The sequence below is a fragment of the Felis catus genome, chromosome D2, assembly GCF_018350175.1.
Source record: "Felis catus isolate Fca126 chromosome D2, F.catus_Fca126_mat1.0, whole genome shotgun sequence".
Classification (NCBI taxonomy): domain Eukaryota; kingdom Metazoa; phylum Chordata; class Mammalia; order Carnivora; family Felidae; genus Felis; species Felis catus.
The window spans coordinates 19,788,088-19,815,787 of record NC_058378.1 but is presented as its reverse complement, the minus strand read 5'-3'; the positions used below and the strand labels follow the sequence as shown (position 1 = coordinate 19,815,787).

At 47.9% G+C, this 27,700-nt stretch overlaps 1 long non-coding RNA gene and 2 pseudogenes across 3 annotated transcripts; 2 read left to right on the top strand and 1 right to left on the bottom strand.

The window, feature by feature from the left end:
• The first annotated feature begins 9,210 nt into the window (after window positions 1–9,210).
• LOC123381073 lies at window positions 9,211–9,329 on the top strand (annotated as a pseudogene).
• A 1,089-nt stretch (window positions 9,330–10,418) lies between these two features.
• LOC123381074 lies at window positions 10,419–10,533 on the top strand (annotated as a pseudogene).
• Window positions 10,534–19,816: 9,283 nt separating this feature from the next.
• LOC123380770 lies at window positions 19,817–26,251 on the bottom strand. Of its 3 annotated transcripts, none has more exons than XR_006586935.1 (3): window positions 23,156–26,251; window positions 22,693–22,816; window positions 19,817–22,389 (listed from the first exon to the last, which is right to left on the bottom strand). It is a non-coding gene; the product is annotated as an uncharacterized LOC123380770 (long non-coding RNA). The 3 variants fall into 3 exon arrangements; XR_006586937.1 differs by having other exon boundaries at window positions 22,693–22,785; XR_006586936.1 differs by having other exon boundaries at window positions 22,693–23,882; window positions 25,418–26,251.
• Between the last annotated feature and the right edge of the window lie 1,449 nt (window positions 26,252–27,700).

Genomic DNA, 27,700 nt, shown 5'->3' with positions numbered 1-27,700 from the left:
CTGTTTTGCCATCATTTTCATTTGTTTCCATGTATTATTTAATTTCATTTTTTATTTCCTGGTTGACCCACTTATTTAATAGAATGTTGTATATCCTCCATGTGTTTGTGATCTTTCCAAATTTTTTCTTGTGGTTGACTTCAAGTTGCATAAGATTGTGGTCAGAAAAAAATGTATGGTATGATCTCAATCTTTTTGTACTTGCTGAGGCCTGATTTGTGATCTAGTATGTAATCTATTCTGGAGAATATCCCATGTGCACTTGAAAACAAGGTGTAGTCTGCTGCCTGGTTTTAATTTTTGTGATGTTTATTTATTTTTGAAAGAGACAGTGTTAATGGGGGAGGGGCAAAGAAACAGAGACACAGAATCTAAAGCAGGCTCCAGGCTCTGTCTGAAGTAATCTTAGGAGAATTTTAACTTTTAGAACCTTAGTCTCCAAAGAAAACTTACTGTTTGCACCATAATTTTTTAGATGGCTAATTCATGAGTCAGTTAAACACAAAGCATGTTTTAATATAGGCCAAAATAGCTTTAGTTGCTCTGCATTAAGGAGTTAAGAGCACAAGGTCTCCTGGGTGACTCAGTCACTAAGTGTTCGACTGAGGCTCGGGTCACGATCTAGCCGTTCTTGGGTTCAAGCCCCACGTCGGGCTCTGTGTGGACAGCTCAGAGCCTAGAGACGGCTTCAGATTCGGTGTCTCCCTCTCACTCTGCCCTTCCCACTCACTCTGTCTCTCTCTCTCTCTTCGAAAACATAAACATTACAAAAAGTAGAAAAGAAAGAAGATAAAAGCCGATTGTATTCCAGTAATCAAAGCTTTTCCCTGCAACCTGTTTGGAAAAGACCTAGATGTCCCATGAACGTCATGTCATTCACCGTGTAAACTTGAAGGCAAAGTCTAAAGTCTCAGGTTTCTAAAGACTTTGAAAGCTATCTTCAGAATTACCCAAGTAATTAACCATTTGAGACAGTTGATTTTAACCAATATTTCATGTCCTCATTTGGTAACAAATTGCAATCAAGATCCAGTGAGCATATTTGACCTTTTATAAACGTTGGTAGAATAAAAGTTTCACACTGAATGCAGATAACTCGAAAGAGAGGTGTATCTTTATATTTTTTTTTAATTTTTTTTTTCAACGTTTATTTTTGGGACAGAGAGAGACAGAGCATGAACGGGGGAGGGGCAGAGAGAGAGGGAGACACAGAATCGGAAACAGGCTCCAGGCTCTGAGCCATCAGCCCAGAGCCCGACGCGGGGCTCGAACTCACGGACCGCGAGATCGTGACCTGGCTGAAGTCGGACGCTTAACCGACTGCGCCACCCAGGCGCCCCAAAGAGAGGTGTATCTTAATGAAAACAGCAAACTTCATTTAGCTGAAACAGGGAATTGGTTCGCCTACACCTACAGAAAAGACCTAGGACGATTTGTTCCAACGTTATCTGTTTTTACCAGAGATGCCAGTGGGCCCCAAGAACCTGAAGTGTGCGTGGTGGAAAAAGGTGCTCTTTTTTCCTTGACAATTAGGGTGGGAAGAGGGGCCGATGGTGTCTGAGGCACTGAGGGTGGTAAGGGAACCAGTTCTATAGGCCTCACCCAAGGTGGTGCAGAAACAGGAGGAAGGGGGAGAGGCAGAAGTGACATGCCAGCAGGAGGCAGAAAAGGAAAATTTCCCGGGTTTAATCTTGTCAGCTGGGACAGAACAGACACCATGTCTTTGTTCCACCAAAGTGGAATTAGGCAGTTCAGGTCAGGCCATGAAGACAGGGAATTTCCCCAAAACAAGTGGACTTTCAGCAGCTGCTTGGGAATTTTCCTTAAAGTCTCCATCCTGAGGTAGACTGAGCACAGTAACCTCCAGTTATAGCCCTTAATAACAGAAAGAAATGAGGGAGAGGCCCTAATATTAGGCAGAGGAACAGAAAGGAGGAGTCAGTGTTGCTTTTTCAGGGATGGCCTGTGTTTCTTTCAGTGACTGAGTTTTCTCAAGAGGAGGCCTATTTAGACAGTTGTCATCCAACATATACACGGGGAGCTCACTGCCTGGTTACTGACCAAACACATCCTGCAAGAGGCCCCTGGGCCCGGGTAGCCCTGAAGGGCTGAACTTAGGCTAACGACCGTCCATTTGCCCTGTTTAGTAAGGCCATGTAGTGTTACAGGATCAGTCCTATCCACATTTTGCAAACCCAACTGTTTCCTTTGGGTTCAAAAGACATCCTAAGGGAGAATATTTGCGGACCAGAGGAACTCCCATGTTCCACATCGATAAAAAAAAAAAAAGGCAGAGAGAGAGAAGGTACATTACCCCTAGAATCCATCCCGACTCCCCAGTAGCATCCCCCACACAGGATATGTCAGGGGTTCCCGAGGTGTCAAAGCGACCCGAGGCATCCCTTGAACAAAATGACTATGCCTGCCAACCAGGTGGCGAAGGGCTCCTGAAGGAGGGATGCTAGCCTCCCCACCCCCACAGGATTCCGCACTGCATTCTAGACAACAGATGGGTGCTTGAATTAGAGAACTGCGTCTCTCTTGCTGAGAAAGCAGAGAAGAAACTGCTATTTTCAACCCATGGAAAATACTAGAAGAGTTTGAAAAGGGGAAATTACCCAATTTTAAATAGTAGTGGGAGTAAGACATTGACGGAAAACAGAGAAATCCATCATGATATAAGTGACATTCCAAACCGCGTCGTCTTCATTGCCAACTTCCCTAGGAAAAGGGGCTGTCGGGTTTTAATTCAGTCGGGTACTGGTTTTGGTCAGCTCTCAGTGGAGATCTGGTATGCAGAAGAGGTTAGCCCAGAGATGTGGAGGGAGTCACACTAAAGCAATGAGGAGATATCTTCACACACTGGAGTATAAAGACTGGCAGCTGTGGTAGTCAGGTGGCTGTCCACTGCCCGAGACAGACAACTTTAGACACGGAAAGGAATAGAAGGCATCAAGTTTCTGAATCTCACTAACATTCTGGCCAAGGTCCTAACTTCCAACTAAAAGGCAAGATTTCTCCTCCCCGTAGAGTAGCCACAGGCTAGAAGATTGTAGCCAGAACAATCCCCAGAAAAGTGTTCCCATAAGACCCTACTTCTCAAAAATCCCCTGAAATGAGAGTAAAGGTGGCAAGAGAAAACATATTCACCAATTTGACACAGAAGCACAGAGTCAAGGTGAAAAGTTTTGTAGCCCCACATTCCGATGCCAAAATGATGTTTGCGGATGATGTTGAGCTAGTTCAGAGCTAGTGACCAGCACAGAATTCTGGAAGACGTCTTTGGTGCAAAAATGTGATATTTTAATTGCCTGGCAGAGCTGTGCTGGGGTCCTACAGCTAACTCATCATTATATTCCCTTAGGTTGGCAGGAGGTCAGGGATGGAATAAGTCCTAAGGAATTTTGGAAGCAAGATTTCCAGCACCTTGAGGGGTTGTTACTAGGGAAACACTACCTATGACCCCTTAATAAAACATGAATGATGTGATCCTTTAGATGTAGATCAGGGGCCATAAGCTTGGAGGATGATTGCCCGCATATATCTTGCCAAAAACTAAGACAAAGGAAGTGGACTTACAGGGTCCTTGAGGTTGGGGTAATGTTAAGCTACAGTTCTCTTTTGCCCCCAGCAAAGATCATCATCTAAGCAGCTGAGCTCTTAGAGGGAGGTCATTGTGCTGGTTTCAAGGAATTGTCAATGGCCGATAGGCATTAAGGGAATTTTTCTTTTGCCTTAGTTTCCCGAAATTAACACGGCAAGGGCTTAAGCCCCTTTCCTTTGTTCTTGGGTAGCAGAGGTGTCCAAGGAATATCCCTCAGATCCCCCTGGGGTGGCAAGAGGGGGGGGGGCGCTAACTTGCACTTTACCATCAGCCTGGCTCATGCTCCGTCATAACTCTTACCATGCCAACTGCAGCCTTTTGAGCCCCAAGTGATAAGTGACAGGAGGTCAATGGATCCTTTTGTAAATCAGCAAATGATTGCTTTCAGGTAGCATGGGAGAAGAGTGGGATATCTACACCACTCCCTGGATTTTCACTGAGTTATGGACAGGCCCAGTGTGCCTGGTGGGAAAAAAGATAGAGTGAGAAAAGCAGCTAGTCATAATCTCATAATCTCAGGTCATAATCTCAGGGTCATGAATTGAAGCCCTGCATTTGGCTTTGCACTCATGGCATGAAGCCTGCTTTTGAGCCCCTCCCCCTCTTTCTGCCCCAACCCTGTTCGATATCTTAGGAAATTAAAAGACAAAGGCAAAGTTATCAACAGCCTAATCTACAGAAAACTATCTACTCATTTTCCTGGTGAGCAAACATCACTCACTTCATAATGATGGGAGGAACAAAGGCAACAAAGAAGTGGCATATCAAATGGAATTTACTGGGGTGACTTGTTGGTTCAGTGGTTTAAACTTCTGACTTTGGCTAGGCTTATGTTTTCAGGGTCTTGAGTTCCAACCCCATGTCGGGTACTGTGTTGACACCTCAGAGCCTGAAGGTTGCTTCACATTCTCTCTCCTCTCTCTCTACCCTTCCGAAGCACAATTTCTCCTCCTTTCTCTCTCTCTGTCTCTGTCTCTCTCAAAAATTCAAATCATTAAATTTGATTTTTTTGTAATCTGTAGCTAATTGACAATTATTTGAGGCTGGCAGAGGAAAATTGTTCTACAAGATCTTCCTATTATCTTACAGTTATTGTTTTCTAGAGGAAGAAAGACCTTTAGCTTGACAAGAGCTAGGCCTACAGTGATCTGTGAGTCTTTAGCATATGAATGTCTCCTTGGAAACTTGGCTTTGGACTTTACCTTCCCAAAACCCCTAGGATATAACCAGTCTTCACAAGCCCAGTGCAGACAGCTCTTCATACCATAGGTCCTGTCCCACTTCTTTAAAAAAATCACCTCTGTGCACCAAAGGAGTCTTCAAGAATGATTTTCGGGCCGACAACTCTTAACCAAGCCCCACCATCAACCCTCAAAATTTTATCAAGCTAAACCTGAGATCCCTGACTGCAAGCTCTGTACAATCTTACCTCAGATAGGTCAAGGAGTCTTTTGGCCCTCACCTGTTCTCCAGCTCTTTCCTTCAATGGATAGAGGCAGGGGTAAATAAGTGATGGCATTGGCATTGAGCTAATATTTGAGTGGAACTGAGCACTGGTCTTGTCCACTTTGATTGATGCTTTTCTTGGCAGACCAGCTCTGAGATTGCAATGTTCAAAGTCAAAACTTCAGCTGCTAGGGATGCAGGCATTTCAGGAAGCAGGGGGAAAGTGTCAGCATGGTGACCATTAAGCCCACCAGAGTCTACCAAGCACCATGTTCTCTGTAAGATAATTCTTCCTCAGTGATATCAGAAAAAGACTTGTCCAAGTGGGACAAGGGTGTGGGAGCTTACTGCCAACTGCTGGGAAATTGCTGTCTGTGTGGCAGCTGCACTGCTCCTGACTCCTTCATGCTGATATATTTGCTTTGCCTTTGAAGGAAGGCAGGCTGCTTTCCCCTGGCCTTCTGTCCACAGGCAAACCTCTTGTGCTCAATGCTTTCCAATGCACTCGGGAAACTATTTCCTGTTGCCAGTGTGTGTTTGCCAGAGAAGTCCATGAGGCTGTAATTTTCCAAGATGTCCCACATCAAGGACCCTGCTATAAAAGAGTTGACAATAAAATATAACAATGGAGGCTTCCAGACTCCTACCACCGAAACCCCACTGAGAAGAACTGGTCAATAAATAACAATGATTATGATGCTAATCAGAATCAGAATAACAAATGAGAAGAAAAACACGGGGCCGAAGTTGTTCGCTGCCAATGAAAATGGAATGAAGCTGGGACTGCGGACCAGAGCACTATTTTCCATGCAAGCTATGTGTCCTGAGAGTAAGAAGGAAAGTCTGTGGGGTTGGGATGATAGGAAGCACCAGTGACAAGAACACTGCATCCTGAGCTACATAAGGCAAGAAGACTTCTGGCTCTGGCCTTCTGCTTCCAACCATTTGGCAGAGGCACTCATGATCTCAGTGTTGGCTTCTCTGTGCTGGTTGGCAGCCTTGTCAGTGTATGGGGTTCTGGTCCCCGAGTCCTTGAATGGACTGTCTGCCCTGACCACCTGAGGAAGAACAATGCTCATGCTCCAACACTGGACTTCTCACCATGTGGTTACCTCACAGCGACCTGTGGAACAGTGTCACCAGCAGCCCTCAGGCTAACAAGCACACAGTTCTCAGTAAGGGAGGGCAATGTGTCCTTGGGAATCGCCATGTGTTAGCTGCTTGTGAATGCTGGGCACTCTCTGAGTAACAGTTACACGGTTCCTGACTCTGACCTCTGATCTCCAACTCCCCTTGCACACAAGTGAAGACGGCTCCCTCCCAATAACACTAGCCCCATTACAGAAGATTTTTTGCCTTCTCTTGCCAAGAGAGGTGTCACAGGTGAGCCCATGCAGAACCTATTGTCCACGTTCCCCTGGATCTAGGGCAAATTAGCAGGATTCCACAATTAAATCAGAGAGACATAGTTCTAGGCTAAAAATCTCAATCCCTCACTAGAAAACCTGTTTAGAAAGAGATCAAGGGAGTCAGAAGGGATGCATTTGGGTCAAAACTCTCTCACATAATGGAATAAATCTGTGAATGAAGTGACTGGCACGATTTCCCAAGGAAGTTTAGTGTCTTATGACTATGGAAAACCTGGGGTTATAGAGAAATGGAACATATTTAACTACATCTGGGAGCCTGAATGTAGAAAACAACACATCTGACATCAAACAATGTAAGGGGGTTTGGGCACTAGCCAGCTTTTTAGCTTTTCGCGTCGTTCGGTAAAAGCAGTGGTGATCTGGAAGGCAGAGTCTCAATACGACCTGATGCTCAAGTCTGTAGGACTGGGTTCTGATACTGTCTAGTTTTTTGTCATTTCTTTGATCTTCAACTATTGGCAAAATGACTGGGCATGCAGGATCCTTGAGTCTCCAAAACAGGATTTTGAGGCAGTCTATGGCAGGGGGCAAAGAGCACAGTAATATTGTACAAACAAGAGACTTCAATACACCACGTTTTGAGAAGGGAAACATTTTTCGTTGATATCAAAAATTAGTTGTTCGGGGGGGTTGAAAACAACCTTGATGTGTGCTCACTGGGAGTCAATCGGTCCTATGTGCAATGAGAAAGAATTAAATCATGTCATTGGCAGCAATGTAGATGGAACACGAAGGTTGTATGCTGAGCGAAATAAGTCAGAGAAATACACCACCTCATCCACACAGAGGTGGAGTGCGGCAGGGACCAGAGGCTTCGGGGTGGAGGTTGGGGGCTGGCGCTAGATGGTGTGGGCTGGGGTGCGTGGATACAACGACCCAGAAGTGGTGGGAGGGGCAGTGAGACGCCACACTCCATGTATGTATGCCACAAGCCTGGGCTCCCTTAGTCCTGGACCTCTTCCCTCCCTTGAGCCTTCATCCCCACGGCCACTGGCATTTCACAAGCCCCAGCTAGGGCAGCGGGCTTGGGCCCATGATATTCTCTGGGGGCACTGGAGGCTCCGGGTTGGGTTTGAGCCAGGTGGGACAGATGGGAGGGAAACGCCAGGTGTCTGACAGCAAGAGCTCTAAGGCTGGGGAGCAAGAGGTGAGAATCTGGCAGACCCCTAAGACCGGGTCTCATGGATGGGGCCGTTCACTCCCACCCAGTTCCCGGTGAGCAGAACGATCTGGTGAGGTGAGATGTGGTGCAGTGCTGTTTGGTGTGTGATGGCGGCAGAGGAGGGCGTGGGGCAAAGCTGGGTCCAGCTTGCAATTGTCCCGGGTTTGGAGATGCTGGGGCTTGCACCACTGCACGGTGCAGGGACCTCTTGCGTGGCCACCACCATACACCCAGGGCCCTTGGTGGAGGGCGGCAGGAGGCAGGGAGGCATCCAGGCATTCAGGCAGGCAGGTGCAGGCGTGAAATGTGGCATCTGCTGGTCCTGGAAGCGGTGGAGAAGGCTCTTGAGGCCCGGAGCAGCAACCACTGGTGTGTAAGACCATACCCACGTGAACGCCCCTAATCTCAGAAGGTAAGCAAGGTCGGGCGAGGTTAGTACTTGGAAGGGAGACTGCCTGGGAATACAGGGTGCTGTAGGCTTTTGCTTTTGCTTCCTTGACTTTTCCTTTGGCCGCTGCACGCCACTGATCCCTCCAAGTCCAGGGAACGGGCCCCCTGGGGTCAAACACACCCCAGTCACCTCTCCTTTAGCCCGTCCCCGTGCAACCCAGCTGCCTGGTCTGGCCTGCACACCTCACACCAGAAGGCTAAATCCCACTGCACAGGCTGCCTGTTCTGGCCTGCACACCTCATCCCAAAAGACTAAATCCCACTGCACAGGCTAGAAGCGACAACCCAGTTTTGCACCTTCCCTGACACACCACCCACACCCACACGGAGGGGGAGTGCACCCCCTAGGGGCTGGGGGGCCGGTCTTGAGGACTGGGGGCTGCGGCTGGAGGATGGGGGCTGTGGGTGTAGGCTGGGGGCTGGAGTATGTGGATACAAGGATAAAGGAGGCGTGGGATGGACGGTGAGACCCCACACTCTGACTGTGCCCCAGGGCTGGGCTCCCTGGGTACTGGACTACTTCCCTCCTTAGAGCCCTCATTCCCAGGGTCCCTGGCATTTCATGAGGCCCAGCTAGGGCAGCACACTCTGGCTGGTGATGTTATCTGGGGGCTCTGGGGACGCGGGAGGCTCTGGGGTGGTTTGAGCCAGGTGGGGCAGTCGGGAGGGAAAGGCCAGGTGGCTTGCTGTGCGAGCCCTAAGCCTGGGAAGAGAGGATGAGACCCGGCAGGGACGGTCTGGAAGATTGGCTGGCCTGATGCCCCACGCTTGCTTCCACCATCTTCCCACTGAGCAGCCCATCGTGGTGTGGTGCGGCGCGGTGTGGTGCGGGGCTGCGAGGTTAGGTGCGGTGAGGTGCCGTGATGTGCGGGATGGAAGAGGAAGCGGGCCTGGGGCCAAGCCGGGAGCAACCTGCAAGAGTCACTTGATTGGAGAACGTCTGGGCTTGTGCCACAGCGCATTGTCAGCGTTCTCTTGCGCGGCCCCTGCTATCCACCTGCAACCCACAGCATAGGGCGGCGCCAGCAAGACAGGCAGGTGCATGGGTGAAGCGCGGCATCCACTGGGCTTGGGACTCATGGACCAGTCTCTTGAGGCATCCAGCCGCAGCTGCTGGTGTCTACAGCCATACCACCCTGAACTTGCCTTATCTCGTCTGATCTCGTAAGGTAAGCAGGGTCGGGCCTGGTTAGTACGTGGGTGGGAGACCGCCTGGAAATACTGGGGGCTCTAGTCTTTTGCCTTTTGCCTTTGGCCTTTGGCCTCCTTGAACTCTGGCGCCCTCCTCCCTCCCGACCTCCCTCTCCCCAGCGAGTGCGGCTCCTGGGGCCAAACACACCCCAGCCACTGCCTCCTCAACCACTCCAGGACAGGCCAGCGGCCTAGCCTGGCCTGGCCCCGCCCCGCCAGACCCAACCAGCACACCGCGCACACCCCACTGCATGTCACAAGGGGTATTCTCCCCTCTCCCGGCTCCCTGTACCCGACCAAATCCCACTGAACTGGCTGGAAGCCACACCCTAGCTTTGCACCTTCCCTGACACACCACCCAACCACACCCGCACTTGCACTGAGGCGAGCGTACGGTGCGGGCATGACCGGGGTTTGGTGGCTGAGGGCTGGAAGGTGGGGGCTGGGTGGGTGGATACAAGAACCCAGGAGCGGGAGGAGGGAGGGGCAGCAAAACCCCAGACTCTGACTCCGCCACAGTTGTTGGCTCCCGGGGTCCTGGACCTCTTCCCTCCCTCAAGCACTCATCCCCAAGGCGCCTGACATTGCACGAGGCCCAGCTAGGGCAGCAGGCACAGGCTGGTGTTGTTCGCTGGGGTCATGGGGGTTTCCTGTTGGGTTTGAACCAGGTGGGACAGACGGGAGGGAAAGGCGAGGTGTCCAGCTGCAAGATCCTTAGGGCTGGGGAGGAGGTGCTGAGAATCCAGAGGGTCCCTAAGTCCTCGCCTGGGGTACACCGCAGCTTACTCCCACCCCCTTCCCAGTGAGCAGCCCCACCTGGTGTGATGTGGTTTGGTGCGGTGTTGGGAGGTGCAGTGCGGTGTGGTGTTTGATGGAGGCAGAGGAAGGCATGGGGCCAAAATGACACCAGCCTGCAAGAGCCACGTGAGTGGAGTACGCCAGGGCTCTTGCCTTTGTGCGGTGCCAGGGCCTCTTGCATGGCTTATGTCACCACCTGGGGCCCCTGGCAGAGGGTGGCCAGAGGCTGGCAGGTAAGTTGGCAGGCAGGCAGGCCGATGCATGGGTGAAACGTGGCACCCGCTGGGCTTCGGATGTGTGGGCTAGCCTCTTGAGGCTCCCAGCAGCAGCCGCTGGCGTCTACGGCCATACCACCCTGAACGCGCCTAATCTCCTCTGATCTGGGAAGCTAAGCAAGGTTCTGGTTAGTACTTGGATGGGAGACCACTTGGGAATATCGGGTGCTGTAGGCTTTTGCCCTTTGCTTTGGGCTCATTGACCTCTTCTCTGCCCCCCCCCCCCCCGACATCCTCCCACCCTGTCCAGGGATCATGGCTCCTGGGGCCAAACACACCCCAGTCACTGCTCCCTCACCCCATTCCTGGACAGCCCAGTGGCCTGGTCTGGAGTGCACACTCCACGGCAAGTCACATGTGGCTCACTCCCTACTTCCCTGTGTAGGCCAAATCCCACTGCAGGGTCTCGATGCCACATCCCAGCTTTGCCCCTTCCGTGACACACCACACACACCCGAATAGAGGAGGAACACAGGCGAACCGGGGACTGGGGGCTGGGCTCTGGATGTTGCAGGGTGGGGACTGGGATGAGTGTAAACAAGGACCATGGAGGGGTGGTAGGTGCAGCGAGATCTCAGACTTTGACTATACCACAGGCCTGGGCTGCCTGGGTCCTGGACCTCTTCCCTCCCTCAGAACCCTCATCCCCAGGCTACTGGAGATTCACAAGGCCCATCTAGGGCATTTGGTTTGGGGTGGTGATGTTCTCTGGGGATGCTGGGGTCTCCGGGTTGGGTTTGAGCCAGGTGGAGCAGACACGACGGGAAAGGTCAGTTGCTGGGCTATGCTAGCCCTCTTGGTGGATAGGAGGCGCTGAGAATCTTCTGGGCTGTAAGGCAGAGCTGGCCTAATTCCCCTTCTAGCTCCTACTTCCTTCCCAATTCGCAGACATCCTGGTTTTTTATGGGTTTGACAGGGCTATGTTTCCTTCCTGGATGAGTCAGTAAGATATATGCTTTTCAGCCCAATGATGGAGTGTAACTTTACAAATTGTAAAGGTTCGATGAAACTATCGATTTTGATACTGAATTATGTCAGTCAGAAATATACAAGTACCATGTAATAATGTAATCATTTATGGGTTAGAAGCAAAGAATCACTGGAAATAAGGTAGAGAGTGAGAACAAGAGACAAAGCGAGAAAGGGAGATCAAGTAGACTATCGAGTAAAAGACCCTAATGTAAGAATAGTTTGATAGTACTAGAGAGAAGGAGGTTGCTCAGGTAGTTTTCGCACACATGAAAGGAGGTTGAAATGTGTACCTGCCAAATTGCACACTGGGTAATATTTGGACCCTGAAACTGTTTGTATTAACATTTTGAAATCAAAGGACAAAAAAATACAATTTGAAAAAAAAGAAAATGAAATGAGTACCTGTCCAATCATTTAGTAAGTGAATTACATGACATTGTAGTCATGGCACCCTTGTTAGGTCTGCTGTGAGTTCTGAACTACCTTAGAGGGTAGGCACATGGGTGGCTCAGTGAGTTGCGTGTCCGACTTGGGCTCAGGTCATGATCTCTCTGTGAGTTCGAGCCCTCTGTCGGGCCTTGTGCTGATAGTTCAGAGCCTGTGCCTCCCTCTATGCCAATTCCCTGCTCATGCTGTGTTTTTGTCTCTCAAGATGAATTAACCTTTAAAAAATTTTAAAAAAAAGAACTACCTTAGAAGTTACAGTATCCTCCAAGTCACGTTGCATAAAGACTCCTCTCTCTCATGCAGAAATATTTAGTAGGAGTAGCGCAGGTATTGAAGAAGAATGAGGATGACAGTGTTTTAAAGATAGACAAAGGCAGCTTAACAATGGAAGATTAGTCGGAAATACCCCGTGCATGCCATCCTGGGTCTGTAGTATTGATGCTCATGACGCAAGTCAAATAACAGGAACATTTTTTATGAATTCCTTTAAAGGCCACCCATCCTTCCTCTGTGTCCAGCACTATATCTTCATTAGTGACTGGGACAAAATGTGATCTGTGCCCATGTGGAGATCACTGCCAATGAGGAAGACAGAGGTGAAAAGGGGGTCCATGTGGTTAGTAGGGATGGGAGACAGCCTGGGTCATTGAGAGCAGAGACCAGCACTTCAAAGGAAACTTCCTCCAAAAGGAAAATTGGCACGAAGGTCTTGGAAAGGAATGAATTAGAGCTTTTGGAACAGTGTGTTTTTATATTGAATAAAAGATGTGTTATCATCTCACCTGTGTATTCCTAGAACGTAGGTTTAAACTGGAGGGGACCGGATATCTACTTGGCAAATTGTCTCACCAAAATATAGCATTGTGGCAGAAATCTTCTAGGCCTCTTTAGTTTTTCCAAGGACTTCTCTATTCCTGTGACAATCAAGTCATTCTCTTTGGAAACCTCCATTGGGTCCTCTTCCTTATTGACTTTCCTTAGATTTTGAAGCAGCTTAACCCAACCAGGTTACATTTGCCGGTAGCTTTCTGTGTTCTTTGGAAAGACAAAATAAGGCTGATGAAGGAAATAAGAATCCTGGCATTCAAGGGCAATCACAGCCTACACTGTTTTTCTACCTTAAGCATTATTTTCAGAGAGTGGAATCACAATGTGAGTTTGGCTTTTTTGTTGGGCAAACTGTTTTGTTTCTGTTTTTATTCTTATTTTCATTTCAACTGAGTAAACCCTACTTTGTATCTTTAAATATCCATTTACATTGGTTCTCAATTTTTTGTTACCCTACTCCTCCTAGGGAAAAATCTTCACCTGCTGCCAGTGCCCTTAATAGTACACATAAATGGGAACAAGTAGCCATAGAAGGGGGAGCGCTTGCTGACGTTGCTTCTTTAAAAAGTCATAACAGGGTGGCTGCACCAGTTTGTATTGTGACCAGCAGTGCAAGAGTGTTCCCCTTTCTCCAAATCTCACCGACAACGGTTCTTTCTTGTGTGGTTCATTTTAGCCATTCTAGCAGGTGTGAGGTGGTCTCTTGTCATGGTTTTGCTTTGCATTCCTTAATGCACAGTGATGTTGAGCATCTTTCCATATGTCTGTTAGCCATCTGGAAGTCTTCTTTGGGAAAGTGTCTATTCATGCCTTCTGCCCATTTCATAACTGGGCTGTTTGGTTTTGGGTGCTGAGTTTGATAAGTTGTTTCTAGATTTTGATCCTAACCCTTTATCAGATACGTGTCCTGCAAATATCTTCTCCCATGCTGAGGGCTGCTTTTAGTTTTGTTCATTGTTTCCTCCACTGTGCAGAAGGTTTTGTCTTGATGAGAATATTACTCAGCCATCAAAAAGCATGGAGTCTTGCCATTTGAAACTATGTGGATGGAACTAGAACATATTGTGCTAAGCTAAATGAGTCCATCTGAGAAAGACAAAGATACAATTTAACTAGTATGTGGAATTTAACATATGAGAAGGTGAGGAAGAGAGAGGTAGACTTAAAAAAATTTTTTTTAGTTTATTTCTGAGACAGAGAGAGACAGCATGAGCGGGGGAGGGGCAGAGAGAGAGGGAGACACAGAATCCGAAGCAGGCTCCAGGCTCTGAGCTGTCAGCACAGAGCCTGACGCGGGGCTCAAACTCACAGATTGACATCATGACCTGAGCCGAAGTCAGACACTCAACCGACTGAGCCACCCAGGTGGACCTAGAAAAGAGGTAGACTTTTAATGATAAAGAACAAACTGAGAGTTGATGGAGGGATGTGGGTGAGAGATGGGCTAGATGGGTGGTGGGTACTAAGGAGGGCACTTGTGATGAGCACTGGGTGTTGTACGTAACTGATGAATCACTGAATTCGACTTCTGAAACCTATATGTTAACTAACTAAAATTTAAATTAAAATAAGAATCAGAAATCTAAAGAGCCCACTCCCTCGGTCATGGTCCATTAAATGGTTTTGACAACAGTGTGTGACATTCTCTCAGGCACCATCATTCTGGATGCTGTATCATGGTCCTGTAGCCAGAGAAATCGGATCCTCTCTGTCTGAGAAGGAGGCGTCCCATTCAGGGCTCTTAGAGAAAAAGCAGAGACGACACATGCCTACATGAAAGTCTGTGCAAATCCCTAGTCACTGTCTTTGCTCTCCAGAGTCAGACCCCTCCCCACCGGAATCAAAGGTGATGGCAACTGAAATCATGGCAACAATCACCCTCCAGTAAGAGAGTCGAGGCCCCTCTCGCTACTGAAAAATGAGTGCCCTGATCTCTAATGCACAACAAGGGGTTTAGTTTCAGGAGTGTGAGTTTTTTGCTAGTTTTGTGGATGAGAAATTACACCAAACTCATCGTCCTAAGTTCACTTTTCTAATGATTGAGGCTGGATATTTACCACTTCCTGCCATTTCCAAAATATAGCCACTGTTCTCAGTTCTGGGTGAGCCTGCTGAACACACTCTCCTGGACATCCCCCGGGGACACAGACAGTGATCTGTGTCCAGTCAGGAAACGTCACTCCTTGTGAAACCACTAAGCTGTTAGTGAGGGGAGGTCAGTTTCCAGATTTCAGGACAGAAATTCTGTCACTTACTTCATACTTGCTTTGTCTCATGTTTGTTCAATCCCTATGTCTGTCTACTCCTCTTTCTCTCTCTCTGTCTCTCTCCTTCCCTTTTGTCTCTCTCTCTCTCTCTTTGCTCTCTGTCCTCATTTGCTCCCTATGCCTCTCTGCTAACCCTGGAAATGGGAAATCAACCCTTGCTTTAAGAGCTACTATATGAGAACATAATAGAATAGTAAGAAGCAAGTTTCCAAGTCGAAAGATTGAAATAGGCTCTCAGTTGCAACCGAGTTCTGACACTGTGTGAGTGAGCTTGGAAGGAAAGTATCACCCTTTGGAGTCTCCGTTGAGACCACAACCGTGGCTTCATAGAGACTTACTTTGAGGCAGGGTCACACAACTATGCTCTTCCTCTCCTACAAAAATTGTGAGCTATTCAATATTTGTAATTTTAAGGTTCTAAATATGTAGACAATTCTGTCAGAGAGGAATGGAAAGCTAATAGTCTACCAGGTCCCAGCATCTGGTCTATGCTCTGGCTCCTCTCTGCCTCTCCCCTCCCAGGATCCCACAGCCACATTATCCACCTTTCTGATATGTCTGGACAAACTCGATTCTATCTCCTATTTTTGGCCACAGCAATATCTTCTCCTGACACGTTGCAGACACGGGCAGGGTGGTTCCCTCTTGTCATTCTGGCCCCAGCAGATGTCACCTCCAGTGACTCCCCAGGCTGTCCTCACAGCACACTTGTTTTTTTTCACTATTACAGTCCTTGAACCCCTTCCCTTTTTATTGGGACAAATCTTGTCTTTCATACCTTCGTTCATCTCCCCACCAGACTGTGGAGACCTGGCAGGCGGGGACCGCTTTGTCATTGCCAGCCTTTCAGTTAGGCCCACCAGATGCCCTAGCACAAAGTGCGTGCTTGGAGCAGTTACTGAATGAAGAAATTGAAGGACTGTGGAGCCCTCTGTCTAGATTTAATGGGCTTACTCTGTGGAGATAACTGCTACTCATGGGAGATTCCTATGGTATCTGAGGCAGGGGGATTCCAGAATGACCTCTGCACGAACTTTCTCTTGTTCCGTTCCTCCAGCAAGTCTCAGTGTGCACCACGGACACAGGAGGCTGCTTGTTCCCTGATGCCTGGCACTAGCACTGCAGCCACAGGCATGAAGACCACCAAACAGAATCAGCACCCTGACCCCAGCTTAACCTAATCGGACCTAAACCTAAGCTAACGTGGCCTTCGAAGGTCCCTGAGTAAAGCTCATAAGCCGCATGCCCAAAAGCTGTGCTATGGACCTCAGGTTTCTGTCGTTCCCCTTTGTCCATCCCCAGTGTATACTCGTGACTCGTGAGGCATCCTCCCGTCGGCCAGCAAAATGAACCCCTGTTTCCCAATGAAGAGCCCGGGGACCCCGGACTGTTACTAGACTTGGGCTCTGGAGTCAGTGTACAGGGCTCTGACATGTCCTTCCCTATCCCCACCCCTCACCGCCCCAAGTCCCCAAACCTCTCTAGGCTCTAAAGGCTTCAGCAAGGATCAAGTCCTTCTCTAGTCTCTCACAACACAGTGAGGCATTGATCGAGAACCAAGGCCAGTTGACACTTTATGATTTTACAGAACTCAGGAGAAACCCACTGGCAACACAACTGATTATGGGAGAACACCAAGGCCTTTTCTTCTTTAGCTATTGTGAAACTACTGGGAGTTAGTTCATCATAATTCCAGGTGCCTAGAGAGGTGGACTGTAGGACCCTAGTCCTTTCCTCTGGAGGCTGGGTTAAGGATGGTCCTGGGTGCAGCAGAAACCTACAAACATTAAGAATCTCTTGCCCGTATTTGGGCCTTTGTGCATGCAGCTGTGACAATGGATGCTGCTGCCCCATGGCAGTGCTCTCTCTCACCTGTTTCTTCCTTCTGTCTTGTTATTGCCCAGTGTCCAGTCCCTCGAAAATACCTTTCAGTGTGTGTGTGTGTGCCAGTGCATATGTGGGAATTAGAATAGCAATGTGAACTCAAATAGACAGGAAGTGCTGACATGATTTCTCCTAGAATATTTGTCTCTCATTTTTAGAGCAAACTTGATGGGAGAGCTTTAAGCTATTGCCAGTTGCACCAAAGATACTTTGTCAGTTACATGGAAATTACCCTAATGGAGAGGTATAAGCTCTGTACTCTGAAATCTCATGAACGAAATGCAAGAGGACACAAAGAAATGGGAAACCTCTCCATGACCATGGTTTGGAGTACAAAATAGTTAAAAGGTCTATACTACCCCAAGCAATCGACACGTTAGCGCAATGCCTATCAAAATACCACCACCATCTTTCACAGAACAAAAGATCCTAAAATTTGTATGGAATGATAAGAGTCCCCAAATAAAGAGATGCTAAAAACCAAAGCAAAACTGGAGACATCATTGTGGACATACTACAAAGAGGACTCAAAACAAACAAAAGAAATAAAAACAAAACAAACAAAAAGCCTAATGATTTATTGTGACTGACTCACTTATTCCAAGAATATTTCTATTTAGTTTCTCTTTATGCTCCTACCTCAGCAGTAGTCGAATAAAATCTAATGTTTGCCACTCAGATATTTAGAATAAATGAAGGAAAATAGGACAGAAGAATGTGCTGTCATGAAGATTCAACATTTCTTTATGACATTTTCTACTCACAGGTGTTTCTAAATATGCGACCTCCTCATTTCTAGGGGATAGGAGAACGTGACCCCATGCAGGAACCACAACTGACAGACTGTCTTTCAAGTGAATTGAGATATTTCTATATTTCTGTCAGATATCACTTTCCTGTTTGGCAATCCCACAGAAGTACTCACAGCTCAACTATTGGGAGACTTTGCACTTTAGCAACATAGGTTATTGTAAAGTCTATGTGGCCAGAGACATAAAAACACACAGTGATGTGTCCCTGTGTGATGAATGCAGTCCAGAAACAGGTGTCATGCTGCAAAGCAATCAGGTTAGATGTTAAAGAGAATAGAGAATATAAGACGCTAATGCAATTCAAAGCAGGTGGTGCTTGAAAGAGCCCACCTCACTTCAGGGCCAAGAAGAGACTGGGATCAGGGGCCAGATTCAGGAGCAACTGGTCTGTCCTCAGACAGTGACAAGAAGCTCTAGGCGAGCTCCCACTCGGTGGTGTGCTACCCCACAGCAATTCGTTTGCCATGTTGGGGAAGAAAGGTTGTCCTTGCATTCCTAAGAAGTCAGGGCCAGGCAGGCTTGTGTTGGCTCAGACGGTTACTTCCTGCTCTCTCCCAACCTCCTAGAATGCCTGTGCTTCCTGAGTTCTGAGATGCTAATGGTTTGTCCAAGCAAAGTGCATACCTTGCCTAAGGAGGTAGAAACAAGAATCTCCATAAGACCAGAGACCATCTCCAGGGACTTGGGGGTCAGCCAGGAGCCAGATAAGATCCTTCAAATCACCACTGCTCTATCGCTGAAGGAAAGGAATGGAAGAAAGTGATAGCCCTTTTACATACAGGGCTCCTAAGTGTAGCGACTGGAGGTTCCCCTGAGGCCTGGCCCACTGAGGTTAGTGCTGACACCAACCTGGCCCAGGAAAAAGCTTTATACCATTTTCTTCGGTGAGGGAGACATCTGGCCTTCAGTGCATCCCTTCAGATTCCCTTGCTCTTTCATTAATGAGGATATCATTATGGGACATTCACAGACATAATCTAGGAGCATTTTCTGACGGTAATCATGGAGTTGTGACCAGTTGGCAGGAATCTAGGATGGCCTGGGCAATAGGAATCCATGGGCCTCCTCTGCAAGACCTACCTTGGCCAAAGATGTCATCGGGGATCGGGACCGTTCAGCCCAAGAGGCTTGCTTTGTGCACAGGGGCAGAGGAGGTTCGGAAGGATCTGATCTCCTTTCTGGATCAAGGGCCTAGGGCCATGTTGAGGAGCTACGGGGCTGTCAGTCAGACAGTGCCCAGTCCTTCCCGGGGAGCCTGCACTCACACCGTGTGTCATCACATAGCACTTAATTTCTGATATCGAAAAGGAAAGGTTGACCTCCTGCCAGCAAGAACTCTGTGTCTGGCTGGTTTCTGTTGCCATGGGACCATTGCCCTGCTGTCTACCCACCCCTTTCGGGAAAGCCTGAGCTACCTACCCCCTGAGACACTCGGGGACCGTGCGTGTAAAGTTCATTCACCGAGCAGGTTGGGGCACAACAATACTCCAAGACTAAAATACCAGAGCCTGAATCTGAAGACTTGCCAGGAGCAAGAGCCTACCTTGTGAGTCACAAGGGCCTCTCTATCCACAGATGGGAATGGCTTGAAGCCTGGCCAGAGCTTGACACTTTGCTGACCATATTGACGTTGGGGTGCATGACGCTGCTCACAGGACTCCCTGGTACAGCTAGTGGGTGTTCCATTTCTCTTCAGGCCACAGGTCTTTTTCACTCCTTGGAACCCACACTTGCCCAGGGAGTTGTGCTGGTAACATCAGCTCCAGCTTCTTTCTGTTTTCACCTGACATGAAGAACCTTAGCCCTCAGTGTATCTTTTCAATTTTCTTACACTTATCCTCACTGTGTGTTCATTGGGAGACATTCCGTTCTGGAGTCGGGCAGCCTTTGTCTCCAATTTTACTGGTGGAGTCTTGCCAAGTTCCCATCAATTTGGAATCGCTTGAGGAACTGATGCTCTTCTGGTGTCTGCCAGGTGTATCTTGGGAACAGGAGGTACTGGGGACATGAATGTGTGAAGCACAAGAGGCTTGCTTGTGGGTAGTGGCAGGTGATATTGGGAGACAGTTGGCCTCACTGCTGTGGCAAAAGTTGATAGGGATGTGGCCTTTAGGGCCACAGTCAGAAGGGGAAAAAAAAATCACATAGATAGCGCTAGCTAGTCTTCTTTTTTTTTCATACTTTACTGATAAATTAGCTTCCATACAACACCCAGTGCTCATCCCAACACGTGCCCTCCTCAATGCCCATCACCCATTTTCCCTCTCCCCCACCACCCATCCACCCTCCATTTGTTCTCTGTATTTAAGGGTCTCTTATGGTTTGCCTCCATCCCTCTCTGTTTGTAACTACTTTTTCCCCTTCCCTTCCCCTCGGTCTTCTCTTATGCTTCTCAAGAAGCACATGTGAGTGAAAACATATGATATGTATCCTTCTCTGACTGACATGTCGCTCAACATACAACCTTCCCGTTGCATCCACGTTGCTGCCAATGACATGCTTTCACTCTTTCTCAATGCAGATAGGGCCGATTAACTCCCAGTGAGCACACATGAAGGTTGTTTTCAACCCCCCGAACAACTAATTTCTGATATCAACGAAAACATGTTGTCCTCCTCAAACCGTTGGGCGTTGAAGTCTCTTGTTTGTGCAGTGACTATTACTGTGCTCTTTGCCCCCACCATAGAGTGCCTCAACATCCTGCTCTTGGAGACTTTCAGGGATCCTGCATGCCCAGTCGTTGCGCCAGCAGGTGATCGTCAAAGAAACGACTCAAAAAGAACTAAACAGAATCAGAACCCAGTCCTACACACTTGGGCATCAGCTCGTGTGGAGACTCTGCCCTCCAGATCACCACTGCTTTTACCCACGGACAGGAAAAGCTGCAAAGCTGGCAAGTGCCCCAACCCCCCTACACTGTTTGAGGTCAGATGTTGGGTTTCTTTTGCTACATTCAGGCTCCCAGGTGTAACTAAATTGGGTTCTATTTCTCCATAACCCACAGGTTTTCCATAGTCATAGGACACGAAGCTTCCCTGGGGAATTGTGCTGGTCACTTCCTTCACAGATTTATTTCATTATCATCTGGGACAGAGAGTTGGGACCCAACTGTATCCCTTCTGATTCCCTTGATCTCCTTCTAAACAGGTTTTCCAGTGAGGGACTGAGTTTCCTAGCCTGGAACTATGTCTCTCTGATTTTAATTGTGGAGTCCTGCTACATTGCCCTAGATCCAGGGGAACATGGACAGTGGGTTCTCCATGGGCTCACCTGTGACACCTCTCTTGGCAAGAGAAGGCAAAAAGTCTTCTGGGATGGGGCAAGTGTTATTGGGAGGGAGCCATCTTCACTTGTGTGCATGGGGTGTTGGTGATCAGAGGTCAGAGTCAGGAACCATGTAACTGTTAGAGAGTGCCAGGCATTCACAAGCAGCTAACACATGGCGATTCCCAAGGACACATTGCCCTCCCTTACTGAGACCTGTGTGCTTGTTAGCCTGAGGGCTGTTGGTGACCCTGTTCCACAGGCCGCTGTGAGGTAACCACATGATGAGAAGTCCAGTGTTGGAGCATGAGCATTGTTCTTCCCCAGGTGGTCAGGGCAGACAGTCCATTCAAAGACTCGGGGACCAAGAGCCCAATTCCACAGACATGGCTGCCAGCCAGCACAGAGAAGCCAACACTGAGATAGATCGCGAGGGCCTCTGCCCCCTGGTTGTAAGTGGAAGGCCAGAGCCAGAAGCCTTCCTGCCCTACGTAGCTCAGGATGCAGTGCGCTTGTGATCGGTGCTTCCTTTCATGCCAACCCCACAGACGTTTCCTTCTTACTCTCAGGACACCTAGCTTGCCTGGAAAATAGTGCTCATGTCCGCAGTCCCATTTTAATTCCATTTTCATCTGAACTGAACAATTTATGTACCCAGTGTGTTTCTTCTCAGTTGTTATTCTTATTTTAATTAAGATTATCATCAAAATCATCATTGTTATTTATTGACCAATTCCTCCCTGTGGGGCTTTGGTGGAAGCAGTCTGGAAGCCTCCCTTCTGATTTTTATCAACTCTTTGATAGCAGTTTTCCTGGATGTGGGACGGCTTGGAAATTTACTGTTTCATGCCCTCTGGCAAACTTACACTGGCACAGAAGCAGCTACCCCAGTGCATTGGAAAGCATTGAGCACAAGAGGTTGGCTTGTGGACAGAAGGCCGGAGGGAAAACAACCTGCCTTTTTTCTAGGGCAAAGGAAATATATCAGCAGGAAGGAGTCAGGAGCAATGCAGCTGCCACTCAGACAGCAATCTCTGGCACTTTCTCTAATTTCACAACGTAATATCCTCCAGATCCATGGATGTAGCTGCAAGTGGCAAGATTTCATTCATTTTGATAGGACACAGACCTTTCTTCCTGGCGGAAGGTGAGAGGCTGTTCACAGGTCTCTCTCTGAAACCCAGCGATCCACTGAGGAAATCCCAGGCATCTGGAGGGATCCGTGTGTAACACGATGAAGAGTAAAAACGTCAGGAGGACGTCTGCCGCCAGGGCAAGTCGTCAGGCGTGCAGACCTTTTCAGGACTCCAGGACATCCTCCCACACTTCACACGGCTTTGTGAAGAAATCCGAAGGAGGCAAGGAGGAAGTGCATTTGACTAACCAAATAGCTCAACCGGTTTTCAGACACATTGAGAAAATACAGAAAATAACACGTTTCCAAAGATTTGTAGCTGCATAAAGTTTTCTCTTCGTGCCAACAGAAATCACTGCTGCAACCTGCCAGCATACATCTCCTCATGGCCTCCAGTGTTTGTTCCTTGTAAATGAGGACTTTGCTACAAGTGATAAAATTATATTACTGTGAGTTAAACACCTACACACGCAAACATACACACACACGTACACACACACAAAAGGGCCACCAGGGTGGTGCAGTAGGTTAAGCGTCTGACTTCGACTCAGGTCATGATCTCGAGGTTTATGGATTCGAGCCATTCGTCCAGCTCTGTGCTGTATGCTAGGAGCCAGGATCCTGCTTCTGATTCTGTGTCTCCCTGTCTCTCTGCTCCTCCCCTGCTCACACCCTGTCTTTCTCTCTCAAAATGGAACAAACATTAATAAATAAATCAATAACTTACATAACCCAAGGAAATCTCTCTGAAGGGACCGTGTTTCGGTCTGGAGACAAACACAGCACAGGGAATGCTGTCTGCCTGAAAAGCAGGGAGCTTCTGGGAGCAAAGGGAGAAGCCGGCTGTAATTCTAATGAACAGTAATGGTTACTGCCCAGAGATCAAGACACCAATCCGTCAAGCCACCGACTCCCCACCAACTCCCTGAAATGATACAGCAGCCTCGACGTTCACCACATGGTTAGACATTACAGAGCAGAGAAATATAGTGCCCTCTTTTCCCTAGAAACAAGCCAGTCTCAAGCATATGCCACATATCCATGAGCCACTTTGTCACACACAAGAACCACAGGGTCCCCGGCATCCCATCTACATATCCATTTGGTCAATCACGTCACTGAGCCCGGTACAGGCTCAAGGGGAGGCCTTAGACTCCACCTCTCAAAGGGAGTAGTAGCGAAGCACCTACCTTCCCATCACGACTTTGATGTCATAGGCCACTTTTCAGCATCTATGATGTCACCTCTAGTAGGACGCATCCTGATGTCACAGGAATCAAAATGTGAAAGCAGGGTCAAGATGGAATCGGCACTTGCACGCTTGGTTTGTGATGGGAGATGTGTCTCCGCTGCCGGTGCAGCTCAAATTTCAAACCCTGGCTACTTTACTTCCAAATTGAGGACCAGGGAGCAGTCATTCCAGGCTGAGAGCATCTATCGCACAGAGGGGATCCTGAAACAACCTCTAACATTTTCTTTTCTAGAAACTTCTACACAAATGCCAAAGGGAGATGTACAGTAAACTCATGAATGCATCACCCATTTTCCACCAGTATCAAACAACATGGTCACTTAATCATTGATGCATACCTTGACCTAACCCAGGGTGTAGAATTCCCAGAGAGTGGGTGAGTTCACGTGGAAATCCCGGGGCATAAGTTGGCAACTTGACTCACAAGAGTCCACTGTACCCCTGATGGGATAATCGAGAAGGGGACTGCCGTCCACATTTGGAGAAGTGGATACAAGGCAACACTCCTTATCCCCACACCCCCAACCTGGGCCTCATCCTCAACCACTGCCAGGTGTGCGGCCGCTCCCTTGGACACATATCCTCTGCTGTTCTTGGTTCTTTTCCTCCAGGTGTGCATCCAACTCGTGCAGCCTTTATTCGATGTTTCCATTCCTCTCTTCGGCCTGTGGGCAACAGTGGGGTCAAAAGTACTGGCTGTCTCACATCACACGCTGTGCGTACACTGGACATCCTGTTAACCTGCTCACAGTCCATACCAGTCTCATGCGTGCTTGTGGGTAGCCTCATGCATGCTTGTGGGTAGCTGTAGGGTTCCATGGTGGTGACAGGGTCTAGATAATTGTCCCGTCTTAACCCCGGGCCCCGATCCTTGGAAGGTGCCTCGTCCCCCAGCAGACACCCATACCCACTCAGCACAGAGAGCAGGAAACAGCAAGTGGGACAGAGCAAGAAGGCGTGCTCTCTTCATGAGCTGGGAAGTGATTTCCAACAGTTTAGCTTCCTCAGCAACAGAGTGTCCAAAGACAAACTGTTGGGTTACACGGTCAACCAGGGACAGGAGAGAGGATAGGGGACAAAAGAAGACTTGACATGCAGATCACAAAGGAGGAGAAGCTCAGTTGGAGCTGTCGGCCTGAGAGTTCCCAATACTGCCTGCCTGATAGCAGCCTTCTGGGTCAGCAAACCGTGACAACCCCACCCCCTTCCCACTTGTACCCTCATAGAAATGGAATCGGTGACACAGAAGCAGTGACATGTTCCCTGCTACAAGCTCCCTCAGCCCAGGCTTCGGAAGGATGGACTGACTGCCCAGTCACGTGCTTCCTCGTCCTGCACTCGATCCCGCACTGACATCCTGCCTGGAAACTACATCTTCAACTGCTGGATTCCCCCAAGGGTGGTGAGGGCTGTGAGAGCTCTGAGGGCAGGGAATTTGGCACATGCCTTTCCTCTACTGTTGAACTTTGGACTGATTTACTTAAAAATGTTTTTTTACAAATGTGTGTGGCTCAGTCAGTTGGGTTTCTGATTCTTGGATTCAGCTCAGGTCATGAACTCAAGGTTTGTGAGTTCAAGCCCTGTGTCAGGCTCTGTGCTGACAGCACGGAGCTTACTTGGGATTCTCTACCTCCTCCCTACTCATGCATGTGCCCATTCTCTCTGTGTGAATTTCAAAATAAATGAACCTTTAAGAATTTTTTAATAAAAAATGATTACGTTTAAAAGAGAATAAGATTGAGGAGATTTCAGGGAGATGGTGGCATAGGAGGACGCTGGGGTCACTGTGTCCTGCTAATTACTTAGATTCCACCCATACCTTCCTAAATAACCCAGAAAATCATCAGACTAGCAGAACAGATTCTCCAAAGCCAAGCTTAAACGACAGGCTCAGAGAAGAGGGTAGGAAGGGCAGAGAGGCTGTGCGTGCTAAACTGACTGGCGGGAGGGAGAGGGGCAGCCCACCGGCAAAGCAGAGCCCCCGAGTCTGGCGTGCAAAAGTGGAGGGACCGGATGGAGTGTTCTCGGGGAGCAAGCGGGACTTATCTGGAAGGTTTTAAGCTAACAGCTCTGCTCAGAGAGCAGGAGGGCTGGAGGACAACGGGAGGGACCCTTGAGCCACAGACGACAGAGCTCAGCGTGGTGGGGAACAAATATGCTCGCCAACGCCATCTCCCTCGCCCATCCCTCCAGCCAATACCTCAAAGGGAACCAGTTCTTATCAGGGAACTTTCACCGTGCAAACAACGAATGTTGTGCTTCTGCGTCTCCATCCTTCCGGCGGCGGGTCAGACTCACTCCTGGTGTCGCAGGGTCCCTCCTGAAGCGGCTCACTGAAGGAAAAGTGAGCTGAGCCTGCCCATCCGGACACTGTGCCCCTTGCTCATCCACCTCAGCTAATACGCCAGATCCCCAGCACCAGAAACCTGGAAGTGTGCATTTAGCCCAGACGGGCCACGCTACCCACAGTGAATCCCGCTATTGGAGAGGGGAACAGAATGTACCTACCAGTCTGAATGTGGGCTGGTCCGCGGTGGGCTGGTGGCAGACGTCTGACTGCGGCCCCGCCCACCAACGCAAGTTATTCAAGACAGCACAGAAGTGCCCCACCGTTCCGCACAAATCCAAGGACTATTCAAAACGACCAAACGGAAGAATTCCTCTCAAAGAATCTCAAGGAAATAACGACAGCTAAGGAACTGATCATAAAGGATTTAAACAATATAAAAAAAGTGAAATTAGAATAATAGTCCTAAAACTAATCACTGGGCTTATAAACAGTATACAAGACAGCAGAGAATCTACTGCTACAGATATCAACAGAGTAAGGAACATCCTTGATGAGCTAAAAAATGCTATAAACGAGCTGAAAAATAAAACGGAGAAAACCACAACTCGGATTGAAGATGTAGAGGAGAGAATAGCTGAAATGGAAGATAAAATTATGGAAAAAGAGGAAGCTGAGAAAAAAGAGACAAAAAGATTTCAGGCGTATGAGGCGAAAATTAGAGAACTAATTATGCACTGAAGAGAAATAATCTACACATAAGTTGTATTCCAGAGGAGAAGAGAAAGGGAAAGGTGCTGAAGGTGTACTAATAGTAGTTGAGAACTTCCCGGATATGAGGAAGGAAAAAGGCATTGATATCCAAGAGGTACAGAGAACTCCCTTCAGATGTAACTTGAATCTATCTGCACGACATATCCTAGTGAAACTGGCAAAATAACAAGGATAAAGAGAAAATTCTGAAAGCCGCTAGGGATAAACGTGCTGTAACATATAAAAAGACACCGATAAGACTCGTGACGGATCCCTCTACTGAAACATGGCAGGCCAGAAAGGGATGGCAGGAAATCTTCAACGTGATGAAGGGAAAAAATATCCAGCCGAGAATCCTTTATCCAGGAAATCTGTCATTTAGAATGGGAGAGAGAAAAAGGTCTTTCCAAACAAAAACTTAAGGAATTCATCACCACTAAACAAGCCCTACAAGAGATCCTAAGGGGAATCCTGTGAGACAAAGTACCAGAGACATCGCTACAAGCACGAAACCTACAGACATCACAATGACTCTAAACTCATATCTTTCTACAAAACTGAATGTAAATGGACTAAAAGCGCCAAACAAAAGACATAAGGTATCAGAATGGACAGAAAAACGAGACCCAATTATTTGCTGTTTGCAAGAGACTCATTTTAGACCTGAGGACACCTTCAGATTGAAGTGAAGGGATGAAAAACTATCATGCTACTGGAAGTCAAAAGAAAGTTGGAGTAGCCATACTTAGGCAAACTAGACTTTAAGTTAAAGTCTCTAACTAGAGAAGAAGGAAATTATATAATTACAGGGTATATCCATCAGGAAGTGCTAACAAGTATAAATGTGTATGTGCCGAATACGGGAGCCCCCAAATATATAAAACAATTATTCACAAACATAAGCAACCTTATTGATAAGAATGTGGGAATTGCAGGGGACTTTAACACCCCACTTACAGAATTGGATAGATCGTCTAGACACACGGTCAATAAAGAAACAAGGGCCGTAAATGATACATTGGATCAGATGGACTTGACAGATATATTTAGAACTCTGCATCCCAAAGCAACAGAATATACTTTCTTCTCGAGTGCACATGGAATATTTTCCAAGATATACCACATTCTGGGTCACAAAAGAGCCCTTCATAAGTATAAAAGAAATGCGATCATACCATGCATATTTTCAGACAACAATGCCATGAAGTTTGAAATCAACCACAGGAAAAATCTGGAAACCCTCCAAAAGCATGGAGTTTAAAGAACACTCTACTAAAGAAAGAATGAGTCAACCACGTAGAGAAGTATTTAAAAATATATGAAAACGAATGAAAATGAAAATACAACAATCCAAACGCTTTGGGATGCAGCGACGGCACTCCTGAGAAGAAAATACATTGCAATTCAGGTCTTTCTCAAGAATAAAGAAAAATCCCAAATACA